Genomic DNA, 24,158 nt, shown 5'->3' with positions numbered 1-24,158 from the left:
TGATAGAAGATGTGTTATTTATGAGAGACTAAGAGATGCTGCAGTTTGACTTGCGTGTCATTAAACAGTAAGAAAACAAGCTGGTCCCTACTTGGAAATATGGAGACTTGTGGGTTTATTAGCTGCATTATCCACTGCCCTTGATTGAACATGTTTTTCCTCCAGTTGCAGAAAGTCAGATATTTTCAAGTTGTGGGCAAGAAACATGAAGAGGCATGTGAAATCCCGAGTGCTGAGGGTGGCCTTTGCAGGTGGCACAAACCATTTTCTGGGTGCGCTGCTGAGGCACTGTGATTAGATGCCATTTTAGCTTGGCGAGGAGCACGAAGCGATGCTGTTCTTTCTCTGTCCTGCTACATCTGGTCTGGCAGCAAAACGCTTTCTGTGATTTAAAGAGAGATTTTGCAAGGTGATATCTCTCTTCAAATCCTGCCTTTTTTTTTTTTTTTTTTTTTTTTCTCCTGCTTAATTTCTTTTAGATGAGTTTTCGGAAGCGCTGAAAACTCGATGAATCACTTGGCTGAATGGCCCACATAGTTTCCTCTTAAGTCAGCTTTGGCAGCCAGCCACTGAACATATTCTAAGGCTTTGCTTCGAGTAATATTTTTGTTGGTGAGATTATTCAAACATTTGAAGCCAGGCCACCCATCCCTTGCGTACCCCACTCTTTGCACTTAACTAGCGGGAGAAGAGCTGCAGGATCAGGCTGTAGAAATCTGGGCACAAAGGCACTGGCCAAGAGGAAAGCTTGGCCCCAACACCAAAGGGATTTCCCTTTGGATATAACATTATACGCCCAACTGCAAGGCTTAGGCAGCTCAGTTGTGAGCTGCTGGTGTTAATGGCAGCTAGATGTGACCTCTGGAGCCATCAGGCCCAGGAAGAGCTCGTGCCAGCCCTGTGGATGGAGCAGCCGCCGCTGCTGCCTTCATGCTCCCCTCGTGGGGTGATGGAGCCCACAGCAGCACCGGGACGAGCGCTCTGCTCCCAGCCTGCCATCACCCAGCACATGAGGGACCACAAGCTCCAGTGCTTGGGGCAGGAACAAACCCACATGCAGGTGAGTCAGCTTCACCTCCGCAATCACAGAAACGTAGAATCATAGAAGCATTTAGGTTGGAAAAGACCTTTTAAGATCATCAAGTCCAACCGTAATCCTCCTGCCCCCGTGCTCTCGCTGGGAAGGCGGCTGCAATCGCATTCCTTGTGTTGGCTGTCAAGCTTCCCACCCTCAGCCTGGCACTTTCCTCTTCTTCAGGGATCCGATCCTGCCGGCAGCTGCCCCGTGTCTGCATGCTTGGCAGCACGGTCGTGAGCTCCGGCTTTGTGGAGGCTTAAAAGGACAGAGCGCCGGTGCGGGGAGGAACCAGTTTTGCAGAAAGCAGCGCAAGCAGCTGGGGGGCACTTCAAACAGATTGGAGCCTGAATCAAAACTCCTTTATTCCAGAATTCACTGTTCTGAGCTAGATTCAAATTTTGCAGATGTCCCAAGGGATCTTCTCTAACACAGCCCTGGATCTGACAGCAAATTCTCCTAGTACCGGATTCTGAGCGACCCCACGCCTCTGCACTCTCCAGTGAGTTTAGAAAGTTTTTTGCCTTCAAGCTAATCATCTAAAAAGGACAGTCTTTTTCCTAGCAACTGTATTCCAATTAGCTTTACTTTTAATTTCAAAAAAGGAAGCCACCATAAAGCAAGCACCCTGCAAACTGATAATCCGATGCAAGTACAGAAGGACAAATTCAATCAAACACATCTTGCCATTTTAAAAGCACGGCTTGCATTCATTTTAGACTCATTTTAGCATGGCAGGTCACAGCAGTATAAACATTGTGGGGGAAAAAAAAAAAAGGCCAAGCTGGCAAACAGTCAGAACTTGCTGTTCCTGACCCAGTAACCTACTTTTTGAACACCACCTAACATGAAAGCCACCCCTAGCTCAGACTGCGACGTCACTTCTTACTTAACTTCTTACAGGCAAATAGTGGGTCTGGCTGGGAAGAGTTAGATGAGATGTGGTCATCATTTACTTCATTCTGGCCGCAAAAATCATTTTAGGTTAGACAGGAATACAGAGAGTGGTTTCTAACCTCGAGTCACTGAAAGCCACCACCTGAACACGCGTGCACCACGCGGCAGAGTCTGGACCTGGGAGCCCATCATGGTGACACACAGAGAAACCTCAAATGTCATCTACGGCACCAGTGCCACCATCAGCATCAAGGCCATAGGTAAAGAAATTGTCCAAGGGAACGCTTCACGAAGGAAACTTGCTTTACCTCTGTAGTGCTGCTTTAGCTATTTTCACTCCAGCTCCCTCGTCCTGAGCTGATGTGGTCTTCAGAGACCACATAGCCCAGTCTTTAAAGGCAGGGAAGACGTGAGGACCTCTGTGACCAGCAAAATCTGCTCTCTTGGCAATAGCTCTCCGTGCCTGTTCTCCCTTCAGCAGAGCAACAGCTACCAACACCCACCAGCTTGGCAGGGCATCTGCCTTCCTCTTTCGTCCCCCAGATTTCTCCCCCATCTCAGAATTCCCTTCAATCTAGAAGCAGGCCAAGCTGATCCTGTGCTCGTACCCTTTGCCACCTCTTTTCAGGTGAATGAAGGGCCTCGGAGAACTGCTAAATATGGCAGGAGAAGATATCTTCCCAAGGATTTGCAGTATCCCTTTTCTCCAGGGCAGCTCCTGGGGTACTGGGAATCTTCTCCTGCATCTTATTTATAGTTTCTCATAATTTTTTAAATGACAAAAGTAGCACCACTGGTTGAAATGCACCTGGATACGGTGTCGGTAGACAACAGACCAGAAAAGCGGTAACCTGTGGCACTAACCATCCAGAGACAGTAGGTGCTTATCACCTGCTGTCCCCAAATGGCTCAGGCAACAACAGACACCAGCTGCAACGTCAGTATCTGTCTCACAGCCTGGTGCATCATCTATTTTCATGTCATATCCCTGGCACTTCCAGGGCCAAAAACCCCACTGATTATACTACTGCTACTCTCCTGACAAAGCAAAGGAGGAGAGCTGGATCGACGGATCAATGCTAAAGCAGAAGGGAGCAAGGAGCCTTGCTGGGTGTTCTGATAGCCTACGTTTCACTTGAGCTAGCGGAGAGATATCCAGCAGCCCTTGCACAGTATGGCAGAAGGCATGAGTGGAAAACTACCCAAAAGCCCAGCAAAAAGATAATCATAGTTGTGAGATTTCCCCAAGTGCCGTGGTGTCTCAGCACAGCCCTGGCATCGTAGGACCAGATAGCACTTAATGGGGCCCCGGTTCAGCAAAACACTGCCTACACCTTCAGAGTATTTTGTTTGCCTAAAGCCTCCAGGAGTTTTCTCAGCAAACCACAAGTGGAGATGGACTAGGAGTAAAATTTTCAAGCAGTTTTCTGCTAGAAATGAAAGAAGCACAGAAACAGAAAACCGTACTCATCTGGTGTTTGAAACAGCATCTGCTTCTGTGAACATCCTTAGAAATCAGTGTTTAATACTAGCCATTAAAAAGCAAAAGATAAACTGAACGACTAAATTCAGGCTTAACATTTGAAAAGATTGGTATTCTACTGAACATCAGGGAAAACAAATTATAGTAATAAGGCAAAGTGAGAGAAATTACAGAGGAAGCTCTTTAAGGAAACGATGAGAAATGATTTCTTACTGGAATACGCCCATTTTTGCAGGCGATTGTTTCCATTGCATCTCTCAGCTGAATCAAACACACACACCCCAAATAGGAAGAGATGGAAATTAAGTTACTTTGGTCGAACTTCCCAGCTACATGCAAAAAGAAGTGGTTGAACTAATCAGAACAAAATGTCTTGAAGTTATTCCACCTTCCAGCTGCCTCAAACTCAAGATTTTATTTCTGTTGACACTTGGGACTTCCTTATTGCAAAGCAGGAAGGGACAGGGCACTGCAATCTCTTAAAAATTCTAGCTACATTTTCTTGCATCATCACCAACCATTTTTCCACCATCTCTTTTACCAGCAGTTTTAACTTAACCTAAGATTAAAAACATATGAAAGTATTTCACTCTAGCTGGCATAAGTGCAACACAAAAGTAAGTGTTTTAATACACATAAAAAGTCATTTTTCTTTACTACAATGTCTAATTTAGATCTCTAAAACTGTAAAATTAAAATCTATTCTAATCCATACTTGCACAAAAATGCATTTCTAGCAGATTATAATATCGAACTGCTTATTACACAAAAATCTTGGAATGACTGTATTGTAAAAAAAATAATTGCCTTATTATGAAATCTTGATGATAAAGACACCATTGTCATGAAAACATCTGGGCTACCAGCCCCTCAGAATGCATGAAATTCCAATAGGCAGAGAAAAATCAGGAGACAGATGGAAGTAGAGTTATAAAGAGGTCCAGAGAAAAAACATCAGCCACTGCAATTTCTATATCGAAGTGCGGGTGATGACTACAAACAAACAAGCCAGTAATAACCTATTCACAGTAGCAGAGCAGTAAACATGTATGGGGATATGAAGGACAATTAAGAAATATTATGCCTATTCTTGCATAACCTTGGAAAAAATATACTTCCACTCTACGCCTCTGTAATGACAACCTGGGAAAATACTCATTGTATCAGGGTGTTAGAAGACCCATTTAGCAATCTGATGCCTTAGAATAACAGAGTTGATCTGAACAGAGCAGCAATCAGTAGCATTTCTATAGCATTTAACTCACATTAAACATCGCTTAAATGGTATTTGAAGAACAAAACAGGAACGGGAATAGGGATGAAGGAGGGGGAAAGGTCAGTTACGTGCAAACAGGAGAAGTACCGAGGAAAGTAAGAGAAGTTTGACAGTTTTGTCTGGTTCAGCCCAACAGGGCTAATCACTAACAAGAAACCTATTCCTTGTGGTTAAGCCTGTTGTAAATGCCGTGTTAATAATGAAGTTAGTGGATATGCATAATTTAGCGACTTATGAAATGATGAAAGCTTTTCTTGGAAAACAGGAAGCACAACGACATAGTTATCCCAGACATGAGATGCTACACCAAAAGGACCAGAGGAAGCATGAGAATGTCTGCAGTAGATGGGGGAATGCAGCCTAGGGAGGACAGACCTTGCCTGTGAGCCAGGATGTGATCACATTGGAAGGACCTCTCCCAAAGCAGGGCTCTTGCCCTTTTTCCACCTGAGCCCAAGCCCTGAAGACACATACACCTGTAGTTGGCCCTGCGCGTGCAGGCACCTCCTGGGAAGCTAATGAGGACTTGTTCAGATGGTTAAAAGTTAAATGTGTGAAAGTATTCACAGGTCTGACAGCTCCAGTAAGGCTTGATTTCTTATCTCTGACTAGAGCTCCCACCACTGGCAGTGACTTTTCACCACTGATCAGCCTGAACCTTGGACTCTGCAATGGAAGCCTCATGTTTAAATAATCTGTAAGGCCCCAGAACCAGACTTTACAGAAGAGACATCAGAGGATGATGTATCATTGATAAGATACAACACTTTTTTACAGGGGTGTTTACAATGCAAATGGCATCAAAAGCACAGTAGCCTTCTCACATGGTTGCCATCTGTGTTTCTTTGCTAAAGGTTATATCAGGACTCCTATTATAAAATGCTGCTGGCTGAAATTTATAATTCAGTGGACAGCCAAGTTCTCAGCCAAGAAGAATGAATTTCAAAATGAAAACTGTTCAGTTGTGGGTATTCTGTTCATGTTGGGTATTTTTGATCGCTAACATGATAAAATCCACAAAGCAGAGTCAGCCTGTGCATCTGATGTTTTCCATAAACGGCTCTGCACAACAGCCAAACTGATGGAGTCGATCATCTCCTTTGGTCTTGGGTCTGCCTGCGTGTTTGCACAGTGTTCAGATGGTAGAATAAAACTCACCCCTGTGCAAAGGCTCACCACAAGATTTGTATAGCACTTAAGCCTCCCCTAAGCCTGATATTTGGGCTTACAGGGGATTTAAGAAGTGTGTGCACTGTGGAATGGCCTGCAGTGTATGGGTGAATAGAGTTGCATGCACTAGCAAAAGCTTTCATATTTTCTAAAGAAGTGTTACTCTTCCGCCAAGTAAATAAAGATGCGCCTGCTATTTACTTGCCAGCACATATTGGAAAGCTCATGTTAATTAAACTTCTAAAACACACAACAGAATAAATCTGTATTGACGTAACGCCAACAAATTGTATGTGAACTCTCTCCCATGTACTTAGTAAATATTTGCTTAGAAGAAAATAACTTGTGCTGTCCTGGCCAAAGGACAAGCCGGTCAGGGCACTGGAGCCAGGAGCCTCCTTTCTGCTTGCCTGGGCTCCAGAGCTGAAAATCCAAGATCCCCTGAGTCAACTATACAGAGTTCAAACATCAGGCAAACACATCAGAAAGGAGACAGCCAGGATAAACCTCACAGACCTGATGCCAGGCTCACCATTGCGGTGGCCACTGGTAGCTCTGTGGCACCAAAGGATCTTGGTACAACATCAGTGACCAGGTTCTTCCCTGGGTGGCTGAAAGTTTGTAGCATGAGGGTATGTCAGTGGTTGAAAGGATGGCCCAAACCCAAAACCATCCCCAAAGCTCAACGTAAATTATATTAAAAAGTCTCTTTTTCTTCAGAGAAGCCAGCCCTTTTAAAGACTAATGTAGCTCTCACAACCCAGTCACTAGAAACATTAGGTCTTCTACTCATTTACCTTTAGGTGAATTTCCAAAGTAGTCCATGTACAGATAGATTTCTTAAGATATATTTTCTCTTCTCCAAAACCTGGTTACTCCCCACGCAAGGAACCCCAGCTGAACCTTGTTTGACATTTACAAAATGCCCTTGTAGATAACTCTAGTCTATTAAGGCAATTGCACTCAGAATACACAGTGACTAAATACCCTTGTTAACGGCAGAGCTGCCTCTGACTTCAGCAGACAGAGGTTCATCCTTAAAACCCTGTGAAATTTCAGTCTGTTAGTACCCTTCTCGTTATTAGTATTTCTTTTTTTTATATCTTTAAAGCAGGTGGACTGATTGCACAAGGCTGAAAGATGTCGGAAAGCACAGCTTCTTCTACTTGGGAACAAGGTATGAAGCATAAGCATTCCCAAAATACGTGAATCATGCCGGCAGGCTGTCACAGCACTTTTCTGACTTTGAACCTACATGGTGTGAGATCCTTTTTCTTGGCGTCACGCCATATTTTGACTCTTGCCAGTTCTCACTGGCCAGCTACAACTCATTTCTGACAAATTTCAAGAAAATTGCAACTATGCCAACAAAGCCTCTTAACCTTCACGTCAACTCCCTGCTGAAGCACATGCAGGGATACACACAAGTGGAAAAATATGGAAGATTATTTTAAACCGACATGTTACTCAGACCTTCATACCTGTCTTTCAAAAACAGATTAGATAGCATTACCACCCCGGATTAGAGGGTCGGGGATCTTGTTTAAGTTTCCAAGCAACAAGCATGGAGAATTGCTTTTAGTTGGTCTCGTCTTCTGTGACCCACAGGGATAATGGACACATGTAATGCTGCTTGTCAAAATACTCCCTACCTACATCACTGCTGCTCAGGAAAGACAGAAGCATTACTATTGATTCCTCTATATGAATAAGATAAATACAGCTTATAAGAAGGCATATTTACATAAGTTTTGATGACTCATGCAACAGATAGAGAAGCCTTAATGCACTTTTTTCTTCTCCTACACACTGCCTGTGCTCAGTGCTTTGTCTGGAGCTATTTCACAAAAGAATGTCTTAACAGCCTTTTTTTCCTCCCATATAAGAACTGTTTCCAAACACCAATGCTGTCTTTTGTTTCAACAGCACCATCACACAGCGTATTGTTACTGAGCTGTTTGCAATGCAAATCCATTGCAACCCACCAAATTTCAGTGCTGGTGAATACAAAATGAATTTTTCATTTTGGCATTGCAATGCAATGGGCTTGTGTGTTTGAAAAATACAGCCCTGAATTTCCTACATACCTGAAACCCATTCCTGCACCAACTATTACTTAATGGTATTAATTTAGGCCCTTATTCAGCAAATGCTGTAGTGAAGCTTGAGATCGTGCTTAGGATCATGCCTACTCAACACAGTGCTGCTGTGCAAACTGAAAATTCAGTCTAGCTTTTCACAGCTTTTGTGTTTCAATAGTTTTCTTTCAGCGGGGGGCAAGACTGTAAATGTTGCCCACGTTATTTCTAACATGGCTCGACTTCCTATTTAGCATCTTTACAAAGAAGCTTTCACCACAGCATCCAGCTCAAGAAGATCAAACCCACCCCAGACTTGCCTCCCAAAACAACCAAACCAACCCACCCCAAACCAGAACTAAGAGTTTAGCATGCATTTATGGGTAGCCGGAGGATGTTAGACCATCAAAACTGCTGCAGGAACGCCTTCTGGTAGAGCCCCATGAGAACTTACAGTTAAGCGAGCCAGATGAAGCCAGGCTGCAGAAGGACAGTGGGAGCAGACTACCTACCTTCCCACTTTTCAGGAACAAATCCTGGCTTGTGTAAACACAGCCCTGCTTGTGAGAGCCAGCAGCAGCTCACATGCAATCAGTGGCCCCTTCAGAGTAAGTTCTTTTCTAATGATGATAAAGATCTAGACAGTGGAAATGTTATTTCAAGCTAAATTCCTCCAACAAACGCCTGGTCCGGGGCAGGGCAGGGCAAGCAATCAGCGACCAGCTGGATTTTCAGAACACACTGTGCACAGCACCCAGACTAAGGACCCATGGCCAGATTCACTGGAGACAAAGAGCATTAAAGTTCTGAAAAGCTACTGAGGACACCCAAACTGAGGGAACTGGAAAGGGCCCAGTTTCCAAGAAACGTTCAGTATCTGAAACAAACGGACCTACACAAACCACGTAGGTCTAAGGAGGCTCACTCCTGCCCAAGATGATCCCTAGGGTGTCTTTTGGTTTATGTGCCTTTGGCACCATCTCCCACAGCATCTCCTGGAGACACCGGCTGCCCGTGGCCGGGGCGGGTGTGCTCTGCGCTGGGCTAAGAGCTGGCTGGGCGGCCGGGCAGAGCGTGGTGGGGGATGGGGTGACATCCCGCTGGCGGGGGCACACGGGGTGTCCCCAGGAGCCAGCCCTGTGCCCAGGTGGCCACGGGGGCCAGCAGCAGCCTGGCTGGTGTCAGGAACAGTGTGGCCAGCAGGGCCAGGGCAGTGCCCGTCCCCCTGTGCTGGGCCCTGCTGCGGCCGCCCCTCGAGCCCTGGGGGCAGGTTTGGGCCCCTCAGCCCCAGGCAGACCCTGAGGGGCTGGAGCGTGTCCAGAGCCGGGCAGGGGCTGGGGCAGGGGCACAAGGCTCACGGGGGGGGGGGCTGGGGGGCTCAGCCTGGAGAAAAGGAGGCTCAGGGGGCACCTGATGGCTCCCCACAGCTCCCTGACAGGGGCTGTAGGCGGGGGGGGGGGGGGGGTCGGTCCCTTCTCCCAGATAACAAGCAACAGGACAAGAGGAAATGGCTTCAAGCTGCACCAGGGGAGGTTTAGGTTAGAGATTAGAAAAAAAATCTTCACTGGAAGGGCGGTCAAGTGTTGGAACAGGCTGCCCAGGGAGGTGGTGGAGTCACCGTCCATGGAGGTATTTAAAAGATGTGCAGATGTGGTGCTTGGGGACATGGTTTAGCGGTGGGCTTGGCAGTGCTGGGTTAATGGTTGGACTCAATGATCTTAAAGGTCTTTTCCAACCTAAATGATTCTATGATTTCATGATTTTAAATTATGACACCTTCCTGTGAGAAGAGCTGTTTTTTAGGGATGTAATGCCAGCTTTCCAACACCAGTAATTTAATTTACTAATGTTCTTTAATATCTGCACTTTTTGTTATTTTTATTTTTTTTTTAATTTATTCTGGATTGTAGCAGAGTCCCAGATTACTGGGAAGTTGAATCTCACCTGCAAGGAAAACTTTTGGATATGGTTCATTTAAAGACCTCAGTAAAACAGAAGTATTTAGTAAAAATTTTCTAATACCTACATAGTAAGAATTTGAGAAAACAACTTTAAAACTTTGTTTTGTTTGGTTTCATAGGAAGAATTCTGCACTGATGGCTGATCCGCTGGCACAGTGTTGTGGTTTAACCCCAGCTGGGAACTGAAGTATCACACAGCTGCTCACACCCCCCTCCCCCAATGGGATAGGGAGGAGAATCAAAATAATAATAATAATAAAAAAAAAAAAAGGTAAAACCTGCGGGTTGAGATAAGAACAGTTGATTGAAATTGAAATAAAGTAAAATATAATACTATATACTAGCAATAATTGTATTGGAAAGGGAGATAACAAAAAGAAATAAAACTCAAGGGGGAAAAAAAACCCAGACAAAACCCCCAGGTGATGCGCAACACAATTAATTGTTCACAACCCGCTGTCTGATGCCCAGCCAGTCCCCCAGCAGCGATCGGCGGCTCCCAGCCAGCTCCCCCCAGCCTACATACTGAACATGACGTCAAATGGTATGGAATATCCCTTTGGCTACTCCGGGTCAGCTGTCCTGGCTGTGTCCCCTCCCAATTTCTTGTGCCCCTCCAGCCCTCTCGCTGGCAGGGCTTGAGAAACTAAAAAGCCCTTGACTTAGTTTAAACATTACTTGGCAACAACTAAAAACTTCAATGTGTTTAGAAGATTATTCTCATTCTAAATCCAAAACACAGCACTGCATCAGTTACTAGGAAGAAAATTAACTCTGCCCCAGCCAAAACCAGGACACACAGACACAAAAAAGAATGACACCTCTTGGGGAATTCTACTGTATGCTTTGGGGGGGGGGGGGGGGGGGGGGGGGAAATCCATGGGAAAGAATTCAGCCTGCCTAATTCTGCAGGTTTTTAAAGTACTTTCTAGAGCTGGTCACAATTTGCACACAACACTTAAAAATCCACAATATTAAGGAAGAGAAAACCTTTCTGCCTAAGACAGCTCTGTCTTACATTGCTTTGGAGAATTTGTTCTCCTAACTTTCCCACCAAGTACTTTTAACTTAGAGTATTGCTTGCCATTGACCTTCTGGGAATATGGGTCGTAGGACTAGGGCAGAAGACAGGTGCCAATCTTCTCTAAGAGTAGACCATGAAGGGATTTTACAGACCACATCTCTGATGCCTAGCTTTGAACACAAGATGTAGCCTCTAAATCAATTAGACAATGAAAGTTTAACCATCACGGTAAGCAAGTACCAGTCTTGAATGTGCATGGCCTAAAATGCTTTGAGGAATCACTTTTTTGGGGTGCTCTCCAGCACTGTTTGTGGGTTCCTCAGCAACTCCTTCAAGCCCTCAGTAGGTGGATCTCCTTTCTGGTAGGTGGGCTAATTTGAGGAGTGCGTTTTAGGCATAGATGCCTCACTGGATCTCTCCAGTGGCAATGCAGCATGCCCAGCCTCATACTAAAGAGTCATCAAAAGAGTATTCAAAACCCTAGACTGTCCATCACCTCCTAAATAACTGCTGAAGCCATCCAAGAAAACACCAACCCAATTGCTGAAGATGGCAGAAAACACACAAATATGTAAGCCTACCAGTAAACATTTTTCTACCTTAAAAAAGTTACATACACTCCTAGGTACCATTCCAATTAGAAATGTCTTCACCTTTTGGGAGCTAAGAGCAAATTTAAACAAATATTTCCTCCTGACGATAAAAATTAGTGTGCTGTGACGGTAACAGAGCTCTGCTTTTCAACAGCCTCAATATTACAGCTGGTTAAAGCTACCAATGTGCTCTCCAGTAAGGCACAACAAACTGTTTGAAATGCAGATGAGAGATAACCAAAACACATCCCAAGGCAAACACCAGAGGAGCCAGGCATGTACTTCCCCAGGTCTCCACTCTGTGACCCCATTTCCCAAGTGCTAGTGCTTTATCCTCATTGTAACACCTCAAGAAAGGACATAAACATTCCGTACATTAAAATGCTCTTGACTTTTACAACCAGCCCTCAGGGAGCAGTTTCATGATCAGCTGAAGTAAATCTTGCCATTGAAAAAGCACTCCCGCCACTCCCAGCCTTCCTTGCGTGGAAAATCATGCTTGCATGGTTGGAAGCTAATTCTGGAAGAAAAGATTTAAAAAGAACAGCCTTCAACTACTTTCCCACTACCGTGCTGATGCAGCAAAGATGGCAGGAAGCAGAAGACAGAACTGTCTTCTTTGGTCTTGAACTAGCTCCTTGCAAATTGATATCCTCGGTCACACAACCCATCATCTATGATGGCCACCAAGGAGTCTCACGCACTCCCCGGTGCCTGCAGGAAATGGGACCTCAGCTCTGTATCTCAGAGCACCTGACTGCTGTTGGCATCAGTGGGCTGACAGCCAGGAATTTCCCACCGAACCTACAGCCTTGCCACTAAATTATTTTAGTAAGGCATTTACACTATCACCCATCTCCTCTTCCTGACAGCATTTAAAACCACTTTCCTGTCTTGTTTTCTTAAGCTTTAACTCTAGAAGTCACGTAGTCATGTCTCTACCTTTGACTGTTGTGGATCTACTTGTGGGTGACAACAGAACTGAAGGCTCCTGAAGCTACTTCCAGGCTTATTTTGTACAGCCCCATCATTTCAAAATGCGTATTGTAATCGACATCCTTCAAACTCTACGCACGATCTACTGGATCTACTGTCCCCACTTAACACAGCACTCCAGCCTCATGTGGAGCTTCTCTTGCAACCACAGGAAAGACACTAGTATCAGCAAGCACCCGCTACATGTGGAGCACTGCACTGATGACAGGACAATTTAAGGGGACTAAAGATATTCTTAAACACTATTAAATGGCACTGAAGAACAGTTTTTAAGAGCAGCTATAAAGACCTACGAATAGGAAACTACTCACAGTGTTCAGCACCAAGTTTTATTGTCTCATAAAGCTCAGCATTGTGCCCCACATGCTGCAGCATCATCTGAAGAAACTGTATCTACGATCTAATGTTTACATCTATGAACACTTCTGTAACACAAAGGTTGCCAAAGATCAAGGAGCTGATTCAGCAACAGACTTGGTTTATTATTAAGCAGCACCTCCATCAACAGGATTATTTATCCGCACAAATTCAAGAGTCTGCTATACACTTTGGCCAAATGAGGGTCAAAATGGGGAATCAGTTCTGAAAGACGTGCTGTGTCTCGTGATGCACGGGTGAAACCTCACCCATAAAAAGAGAGGGAGAAACCTGGGAGAAATCCACTGTTTTCCTGCCATGGAAGCATAAAGGGACAGTCATGTCCAACGTAGCAACAGGGAAGAAGGACCAAGAGCTGAACGGCAGCAGGAGGCAGTGCAGGAAGGCATCAGCAGAAGCGGGTGCCCACAACCTCCCTCCCTCCCCAAACCCATCATACAGCTGCCACAGAGCACAGGGGCTGCACTCCCAGCGGGGTCTCTAGGTTAGGGATTGCCATCTTGCTACACAGGGAACAGAAAAAGATTGCAGAGAGCCTCTTTGTGTGCCACTTGCCACAAAGCTTTACCGAGAGTCTTGTACTGCTGAACGCATCTCACAGCATTCCCCTTGTCTACGTAAGGCTCTGTTCCAGCTCGTCAGGTCGCTTGCAAATCTGGGCTGTATTGCTAAGCTATGTACAAGGATATGCTTTCTGAGAAACTCCTCATCATTTCTGTTCCTCAGAAGTCCTATTTTACCATCACTCAGGGAATGCGGGTCTACAAGCCCTTGCACAGACACACAGATGGAATTTATTCAGTGAAGATGGTGACTGTTCTGCTCCTCAGCTTGCTTTGTACCTCAGACAAGAGTTTCCAAGGGACAACTGTATTCTTGAGAAAAGCAGACTCCAAATTTGACTTTGGGTAGAGCCCTAAGGTAGATTAGACTGTCATTCTGCCCACCTCAACCGCATGCTGTAAGCAGCTTACTTGCAATATGACAGATTTAGCAAAAGTGACAGTTGCTCGCTGTCCAGTATCATTAGCTGGCCCTGCCACAAGAGCTCAGACGTGGTGCTCCATCTCCTTACAAAATCAGCTTATTAATAACATGCAGCCTGGCACAATATTTTCCACACAGCTGAAGCAATATTTCGAGCAGGGGGCTGCCCAGTCCACCCACGTATGGAGACTCAAAATCAAATTCTAGCCCAGATGAGGTCGGAACAGCAAATAGGGTCAAGGGACTGGCATGTCAGAGGGACTGGGATAGCGAGGTATCTGTGCTTACCTTTATTACACTGGTCCTCAAGTCTATGGAGGGAACGGAAATCTAATCAAAAGGCTCTTGGAGTCAATGAAAACATTGCAATTTATTGGACTGTCTTAGGTTCAAGCTCCCAAGGTATTAGATAGCATCAGCACGCCTTTCCTGGCCAAAAGGGCTCAGCACCTTCCCCAAGGCGCTCTGCATCAGCAGGTAAGAGCCTGACTGCTCTTCCAGGTAGACAGAAGATGCACACGGGGGGGGGACCTCTGCTTCCCACCTACCCGTTTGTGTATCAATGTTAAAACCAGCTTGGTAGTAACTACATATCTGTTAATTCCTGCAACAAAGTACTTCCACTAGAAAAAAAAATGGCTGAGTCAATCAGATTGTAGCAAACAACACCATTTGTACTAAAGCCTCACTTTTTTAAAAGTTTGATTTAAAGAACAGAGCCAGTTTCACTGCTGATGACAAAAGTTTTAAACATAACCTCGGTCAAATCTATGGTTTCCCCTTTACAGCCAGGCAGGCAAGATTCACCTGCTATACAAAACTGCAGACCTGTGCAGCCATAGCATGTCTCACAATGCTGCCCAGGAGAAGAATTTCCCAAAGGTCTTCACAGTAATCCCAAAACTAGATAATTTTGTAATAATTTCAAGTGGAGAAAATGAAATGATTTAACATACACCCGTGGGGAAAAAACATCCCACTATTTTACAATGAGGTCTTTAAAGCCATCCTTGGGAAACTTTCCAAGGGCTACACTGATGTGGAAAAATGCTTAGTTATTTACTTTAGGGTTTTCATTAGCATGTTGGAAACCATTCTTGTCCACTCCCATTCTCCCTCTAAACCAAAAGCCTTTATCTTCTGAAGCTGGGCTAATTCTGATCAACCTGGCTCTGACCCCACCACTGAGGTTTACGGGCTGGGAGCTCCACCAGCTGCAGCTTGGAGCTGAACTCAGCCTGCCCCAAGGCTGTGGGGCGAACAGGGGCTGGGGAAGACAAGGACTCATCATCCCAGCTCAAAGAACTTCAACCGCAAGCAGTGGCTGAGCTGCCAGTCAAACCCAGGTCTGAGCCACCCCCAAGCTAAAGCAAGAAACACAGTAGGGTTTAAGCCCATTTTAATACCCTGGAAGATTTTTAAGCACCAGAGAGTCATTTTACTGCAAAGTGCATCAAATGGCTCTACCTTGGTGAGATGGGTGCTCGTGGCTTTAGCAGCTACCCCGAGGCAGCACTTTGCAATGTGACAAGGGAGGCCTGGGGGTGGGTGAGGTGGCTCAGTTGTTGAGGTGTCTCCTATGGAGCCAGGAGACCCTTCCCAACACTCCACGTGCCATTTGGGCTCTCTGCTCCAAATATCCTGTTGCTGTACCCCAGGCACATGCACAGCAGTCTGCTGGAAGACGACCTCCTCCTGGCCTGCAGGCGAGAGGGGTTTGCCATCCCAAAAGCAAAACGGGGAGCATGGGTGGGAGCAGGGGTTGGCAAGCGCTGGTCCCATCCCTGGACCACACATCTGGGGCACAGCTGCGTGGGGATCCCATGGTCCCTGCCCCAGCACAGGCTCCAGCCCAGCCCCACAGAGCTCCAGCCCTGCCACCTAGCTGCTCCTCACCAGCTCTTGCTGGTCCCAACAGACCACGACACAGAGCCCTGTCCCAAGGCATTAACAAAAGGGGAAAAAGAACAGAAAATGTTTGTGCCATTTAAAGGCCAAAACCATGCCAGGGCAGACAGGTGGCAACATGAACCTGCTCACCAGCCCGCTCCACTCAGATTCTCCAAATCATTCTCTCCGTGATGTGACATGCTTCTGCACTGTGTGGCCCAAAAACTTCTCAAGGACTTTTCTTCGCCTATCCTTGCAGCAACAAACGTGCAAACATTTACAGCTCTCAAATTCAATGAGCAGGCAAGGAGATTTAAGAGGGTGGCATGAAGAGCACAGTGTTTCAACAAGTATCAAGGTTTCAACAGGAAACATCCAGGTACCTCTCATCATATGAAAACCTCTTCTCTGCATGGTCAGTACCCGTCCCTTCCCCCTACTTCTATCACTGACGCCTTCACCTAGGTCTTTATGGTTATTTATAACCTTAGCATTGGGTTAACACTGCAAGATTTTAGGGTTATTTGTGTGTTCACCAGGTGCATTTTCACATTCTGTTAATCTGGATGCTAGGTAGTGCTGTGATTTATTCTAGAGACATGGTAATATAAACACAAGTCCAGGAACTTTCCTCCACAGCAGTTGCTGAAACAACTACAGGCAGGTGGTGATATCACAAAAAAAAACCAAAAACCAAGACACCCCAGACACTGTTGCTTTCTCATGACCATCAAGAGTTGTGTCAAGCTTTATATGATAAATATGAATTCTGAATATGATAAATATTAAAACTGAATGCTGGTAAGAGAAATACAACTGCTCACTCCAAGTTCTGGTACAACTAATTCCAGAAGTGACCACATGCTCTTGCCATCTGATGATTGCACACATAGATCTCTTTATTCCCACTTTGCTTTTTGTTCTGTTAAGACATCCCTGCCCCCAGCACAACCATCAACAAATGAACTGAAGGAGACTCTCAAGCAGAAACTAGCAGGATGAGGCCTGATGTTCAAATATACAGTAGACAGTTGTCTCCAGCACGTATGAGAGGCATCAGAGCACCGAACATGACGTTTCTAATGCAGCAATTGCTTCAAACGTTCAATTTAAAACTTTGTAAGTGTCTGGGAACACATCTACACTTTAGAGTTGCTGGTAAAGCTCTCAAACTGTTCTATTCAGTTTCTTAAGCAGAAACGCTTGAGCAGTCTTGTGCCCTACCCCCTCTTCTTGGTCACCTTTTGATTTGCCTGCCAGCTTCAGATCAGCTTTGTCAGAGGTTTCGAGGAGAACCGGGCTCCTACAGTGGCACAAGAGCAGGCATCTGACCTCAGCACCACGGCTGAGCAGAGGTGGTCCCCGTGCACGGGAGATCTACCAAGTGCTCTGACTGCAGCTGAATTTTGCAGGCAGCTTCTGTTACAGCCACCCCAACAGAAATTAAAGGCCCAACTGCTCAGCCTAAGGACTCAGAACTGGTGGGGACCGTGGGTTAAGGGCTGAAGCAGCTGCCAGCAAACATCAGCACCACCACAGGGCTGTGCTGGTTTCCTGCTGCAGGCTTGCTGGGCTGGTTTACTCCCTGGGGCACAGGAAGGCAAATGTTGCAGTTGCTCCATTGGGCATCTCTCCGCCTGGCGTTTAAAGGAAGCAAAATCCTACCTGCAGGTACCTTTGGTAGGATGGCTGTCAACTAACAGTGCAAAGATGCTCAGCATTCAGCCCTGCAATGTAACACAGCACCATGTCTCTGCTGTCTTAGAGGCAGTGCTGCTCTTGCAGCTGCATCAGGGAGAGAGGGGTTCAGTGGCATTAAATTATCTCCACGGGGACTTTCTCAGAATGCATACCAGTCAGGAAGTCAAAGCAGTCCTAATAGCCCTCATCTGCACCAAAATAACTGTTTTTCAAGAAGGAAGTTGCTCCCTGGGCAAAAGCATGCCTAGCATGGCTTTTGCTGAGGCATCTGGCTGGTAGGAGTTTTAACCAAGCTAAATTTCCACCATAGGAAAGACTCACGAGAGGGGCTGAAACAGTCAGACCCAGGCAAGTCAGTGACAAACACCACAAGCAATGCCAGCCTGCTCAGAGAGCAGTTAACAGAGCGGACCAACCCTCCAACAGCAGAGTTCAGATAAACTCTGAACAGTTTATCTTCACCAACAGACTTGCAGCTGGCTTGCAAATCCCTGCTCCACACCACATTGTAATGTTATTTTAAATTTTTTATTACCATTTCATAATGGCAATTAAACACAGGCATGCGCACAGAGAGAAATCTGCTCGGTATATAGGGCAAGGCTCACCATCTGCAGGCGGCAACCGGGACCCTGCAGGCCCTGCTATAGGGCTGCCGAAGTTACAAAGCCACCACCACCACAGCAATCCCATAGGAAGAGCTAGGCAGCCATGTGATACTTCTATACCTATGGTCACTTATGGCCTTCTGCCTGTGCTCAAATATGCACCCAGCGCTCGGGGGCTTGCAGTGGCAGAAGGTCTCACGCCACTGCTGTCTTTGCAGTTCTGGGGGAACTGTTGCATTGCTGATGCATGCAGGACTAACTTGTCTTTCCCTCCTGGAAAGGGAAAGCAGAGGGGTTTTTTCACATCTTCCTGCCCAGCAAGATAGAAATTACCTCAAAGAGACAGCTGAGCATAGTCTTTGAGACGTGGTTAACTCTTGGCATCTATGTTTAAGTTCCTACCAAGGCTGCCCATCATTTCCAATTATTATAATGATTGTTATGACTGATGATGTGCATTTAGCAGTCTGTTTCCTGGCCAGTCCTGTGCTGCTTCTAATCACTGGCATCCTACCCCAGAAGTAGGGAGCCTGGCAGGCTGAAACTGTTCTGGGTCAGTTTTAACCCCAGGACCAAACTGGCTCATTAGCTTCCAACCAGCTGAAATGAGCTCACATGGAGAAAACTAAAGTGGATGAAACAGAGACTATGTCCAAGTGTCTCCTTTCCCCTGGCCAGCGCACAGTACCATGTGGAGTTTTAATATTGTCCACTGCTTCCAATTCCTGCATCTGGCATGAACGATGGAGTGATGCAGCACAGATGAGGGAGGGAGAGGATAGACAGGAGAGTGCAGTATGGCACTACACTCCTGGTCTTGGAAGTCCTGCTGGGGGACAGGTCAAACAGACACCAGTTTTCAGCTGAACCACTCCCCTGGGCCAGAACCAGACCATGTTTTGGTTTGGGTCTGGATTAAAAAAAATTAAAATTACAAATCTAATCAAGCCAACAAAACCCATCCAAATCAGGCTCAGTTGCTGCCTGAAGGGGAAAAAAGCAACAGTGCCAGCGACCTTGCGGTTCAGCGCCATGCTGTAAGCTCTCACCAGGCAGCACTGCGTGCCTGCTCAGGGCTCTGGTCATCTCAACTGCTCCTTCCATTTTGTCCAGTTCTGGCCACAGGCAGCTCTTCCTGGGATACAGACCTGCTCCACCGGACCTCTTGCACTTGGACACCAGACAACCTGCAGGTCAAACTGACTTCTGTTTGCCTCTGGCTGGCATCAGCTGGGAACTGGCCAGCAAGACAGAGACCTAAATACTAATCATATTTTCAAATGTATGATCCGTTTCTGGCCCAAGGATTGAGCCCAGGGGGATCCAGAAGGGAGCTCCAAGCCAGGTTTTGACAGACCCATTGTTCCATGTCCATGCTTCCTCCTTGCCCTTCTCCCCTGTTACTTGGAGCACTGCAGAAACGCACAGCTGTGATCTCAGGAGCATGTTCAGAGCAATAAAACCATGAATTACACCTTGCCATCTGGTACTGTAATTACCACCCACCCGCTGTCCTCCCCAGGGCATAACCTAGAGTGAGTGCAGACCCCAGACAGGGTCATGTTTGTAGGCTAATAGTAAAGTGGTCTTCACTGTACCACGTAGCTTGTGGTAAGAAACAGCTCCTGCCTCAACCTGCCTTCAGTCTTCACAGATAATGTCTTTTATTAGTTGCACCCACTTATAGCAGGCAACTGATGATCTTTCCTGAAGCAATGAGGAGTTCCTGCAGCATGGAGAACCATCCTTGCACCAGGGGAGGTGGCCTATATGCCATGCTTGCCACCAAGGTGGCGTTTCACTAGTTTCTTTCCCTTCCTGAGGTCCAAGTCCTGGACACCACCGCCACCAGCCTCAACCAGCCCTGTTGCACCCTTCCTGGGGCGCCTGGGGTGGGGGTCTGAAACACTGGGGATCTGCTCCCCACAAAACTTCTGCAACAAGCCAGCAACATGCTGGTGATGGTAACGTGCAAAAGCAGTGGCCACCACACATCAGACTGCCCACAACCCAAACCCAGCACACAAAATGTTTGGCAACCAGCCCTCATGCAGCTCACATGAGTCTGGAGTGAGACACTGCCCTCGGGGTCAGTCCCCTCTGCTTACACACATCTCCTCATGCAAGGGCCACATAACCAGCTGGGGACCAGCCGCATCTATGGGGCCACCAGACCCAAGTGCGGTGACAGGAGAATGAAGATGAAGTAGGATGGCGGCCCCAGCAGCTTCCTATTCCTGTCGAGTATTGCCAGGAACAAATGCAAAAGCCAAAGTGACAGCAATTGTGGCATCAAGTACCTTTTAGAGAATAACAGAAAGAAGAATCTAAAAATTGAGCACAAGAGATTCATGGGCCCAGGGGAATGTGAGCTTGTAGCTAATACCAAGCGATTTTTCTGTTGCACAGTTCATTTTAGGACAACGCTCACCCTCACAATGCCAGTCCAACAGCCTGAGGCTGCTTTGCATTTGGGCACCTGACTGTTCAGGAACAAACATTTCCGTTTGTAATAATTCGGATCCTCTTACTTATTTAGGTTCATTTGGGCTTTGTTTCTTGCTGTTTGAATCTTCTGAGCTTACAGCTAACTGGGCTGCGGATGCACAGCCCCCCTCTGCAGCCCTTCTGTTTCCCCAGTAACTCCCACTTACTTTAAGCATATACAGCACTCACAGAGCAAGCAAAACCCCCCGTAACACAATCCCAAAAAGCTTGGCATCCTGTCTGTTGTTCATCTTGCTGCAAACCGAGATTGCTTTCTGCTCCGAGATGCACATTTGACAGTCACTCCACGAGAGTGTTACACATAGAAGTAGCTCTGCTGTGACAGTGGCAAGCACGTCCGGATCTATAGCTCCAGTCTTAAATCAAAACAGACACGGATGTCCGGTGCTCACGGACGCGGCTATCCAGCATGCACTCACCAGTCAGCATGAACATCTGCACTCAGATGAGCAAACACACCAGCTGAGCTGCAAACAGGCACAACTCCGCAAGTGCAAAGAACAACAGCAAACCCCAGCAAGTTACGTTCTGAATAGTGTCCACATTTCGTGATTGTTAGATATAAAGCATTTCACTGCCTCAGCACAGCCTTCTCTCAAAAAGTGGTATTACCGCTATTAAGGGAATAAGCCACGATGGCTTAAGCACAGCATATACTTAATAGTGTTTTGGATGCATTAGAGGAAACTAGAAAAACAGTACAAACAAGTTACAGAGCTGTTTCACAAAGTGGCAATATCCTAAAATAATCCGTTTCAGGCAACATGCTAACCATGCAGAGCGGCCGCGCTCGCTGGAGGTACCATCGCCTGCACCCACACCTCAGCCTATAATTTTGGAGCCCCTTGTCAGCACCGCACACATTAACACGTGTGTGCACCCCGCCACACCACACACACACCCGAGACACACATCCCTGACTTACCCTTGAGCCAGCCAGCAGCCCCAAACCCTCTGAAACCTCCTGCAGAAGAGTTGACGGAGTTTTACCTCGTTACCCAGCGAGGACGTTATATAACCGGCACCGTTTCTGCAGGCAGCGAGGATGCACCAGCCGCGCTTCCCCACACGCATCCCTCTCCTTCCCATCCCGCACGGACACATCTCCTAACAGCCACGCCGTGGCAAGCGAGGGGGGGGCAAGGTGGGCTCTGGGGTGCTGGAGAAAAGCAAAGCTAACAGTATCAAAGAAAGTTCAAAAGGTGCCTGACGTTTATTAAGAGGCATTGCTAGTCTGAAAGGACACGGTGCAACGGTATAATGTTCCTTAGCCTGCTGAAAGCAGCTTGGCCTAGATTTTCCTGTACTGTTTGATGTGACCATTCATGCAAACAAGAGTAAAACTTTCTCTTTGCTTTTAATTAAGAAAAAAAAAAAAAAAAAGTGACACACTACAGACCTTTTTCTGCCGTCATCTGGGTCTTCTGAGCTACCATCAGATGGAGAATATGCAGGAATCAGCCCCATTGATTAAACTATTATTAGCGGCAAACAAACAGATGTCCTCAGTGAAAGACAGGACAAACCCCATGCCCTGTACTTTTGGACTACATACAGAAAAAAAGACTATTTTACCAAAGGCTTACTTAGTATTTTAGCAAAGAAAAATGCTAGCACACCAGGCAGAAGCAAAGCACGCAGCATTTTAATCTGCAGAAATCAAAATAAATAACATTAATGCCTTTGCTCTGTTCCCACAGACAAAGCCCCACCAGCTTTTGTAGGACAGGGACCAGGTCCTGTATTTGAAATCTCATCTGAAACAAAACATGGCTTGTACTCAATTCAGGAGGTCCTGGTGTCCACGGATCATTGGTGGACAAGGTACACAGCCCACAAACGCAAAGGGGCTGTAGACATAAAACTCTTACATAAGCCATAATCCTCTCACAGACTCCTTATTCAGTGATATTAAGATCTGCGCTGCAGGAGCCTGCTGGCATCCCAGTGGCTTTTAACCAGTTTGGAAATGGGGAGCCTCCAGCTGCAACCCCCTCACCAACACTGGTGTGACCGCCGGTACCCAGCACCACCTCGCAGGGTTACCCCGGAGCACAGAGCATTTCTGTACACTAATATTTGGGTCCTCTGCAGAACTGGCGCTGTTGCTTTCTGCGTTGAGTGAATCACCAGGATTAATCTCTTGCAGAGTTCACCGAGGCTAATGATAATCAAGTTAAATTTACACTATATGATCAGAGTTTAATTAGGTACTGTTACACAACTCCTATTAATTACAGTGATAATACCCTTATGAAATGCAGATGGGAGGGTGGGGCTGTGATCAGAGGGGGCTTGGCTGCTCAGGTGATTTTAGGAAAAAAGCCACATTAAAATGCTCTGCATGTACCTTTAGTTAGTTGCTTGCCTCTGCCAGTGCTCAAGATGAAACAAAAAGCTTAAAAAAAAAATTATAATCCTACAAAATGTAAATCTAGAGTACAAGATTAAAGACCTCCCACACACTGTGCTATCACCTTCTGTTTACACCAAGAAGCAAGAATGCCATTTAAAATCCCAGTGCACCAGAATCATTATTAGCTCGTTCTGCTCAAAATCCTACCCAGAAAAGCCCAAGCTGATAGACATAATTTATTTTGAGGTATTAACTCACTTGAACCTAAAGTAGGTCTATCTTAGTATTATTACAGTAAGTTTCTCCATCCCTCCCTGAACATGCCCCTCTGGATGACCCGCAGGGCCAGGGCTCAGCATTCCCTTTGTACAGGCACAACCCCCCTGGGACCCAGACCCCAGGTGATTCCTCCTCTCCATGCCCCTGCAGGGCTTGCAGGGCTTCAGGAGGATGCTGTGGGGAGTGGCAGCTGCCCTGAGCGGCTCCCCCACCCCCTGTGAGCTCCTTCTGCTGGGAACCGGGGTGCCTCTGCCGACAAGGTGCAGCCGGAGGAGCCAGGACTCCAGCTTGCAGCACTCCGTAGCGGCTGCGTTGGGAGACAGATTGGGCCGCGTGACATTTCCAGCCTGAGACTAGGTCTTTGCTTTCAGTAAATCTTGCCTGAGGTGTCCTATGGAAAGAGCAAAGCTTGTGCCATGTGTCTTCCATTTAGCATCTGCTAGGTGCCTTCTTGGATGGCTTTAGTGAAACCTGCAAGAGACAATGTGCTGTCACTGCTGTTCACGCGCTAACACCGAAACTCTGGCCTTGCACCCATATGGTCAAAGATACAGGTAAAGGTCCCTTCTTCATGAAGTACATAAACAACACACAGAGCGAGGCTTGCTGGCAAGAACAGACGCTGCTCTTGAACACAGACACCTGTATGAGCCTCCTGCATCCAGGTTCCCTCTCCTCTGCAAATCTCTGCCTCAGTAAGCACGTCCCAGGAGAAGCCCTGGCACTTTGCCATTGCTGCCGCTACGGGTTATTTAATTAACACCCCAAAAGACAGGAAACTCATTTTCCTTCTTCCTGGAGGTTTTTTTTTTTTTCCACCCTCTTCACCAGACGAGAGCAAACTTGCAAAATTAGCACACCTCAGCACTTCCACTCTGCACAAAACACATGTAAAAGA

General features: G+C 46.5%; 1 protein-coding gene across 1 annotated transcript in view; it reads right to left on the bottom strand.

Annotated features, from left to right (window-relative positions):
* The window catches only part of PASD1 (PAS domain containing repressor 1), a gene marked incomplete at its 3' end in the record, with an annotated part of 113,549 nt that extends 91,551 nt beyond the window's left edge, over positions 1-21,998 (bottom strand). Inside the window, exon 1 of the mRNA XM_080365698.1 lies at positions 21,551-21,998. The remainder of the gene's footprint in view (positions 1-21,550) is intronic.
* Between the last annotated feature and the right edge of the window lie 2,160 nt (positions 21,999-24,158).

The sequence above is a fragment of the Falco punctatus genome (assembly GCF_963210335.1).
Source record: "Falco punctatus genome assembly, chromosome: 15".
Classification (NCBI taxonomy): domain Eukaryota; kingdom Metazoa; phylum Chordata; class Aves; order Falconiformes; family Falconidae; genus Falco; species Falco punctatus.
Note: the sequence above shows the minus strand (reverse complement) of the source record. Positions and strands in the feature narration are given on the sequence as shown.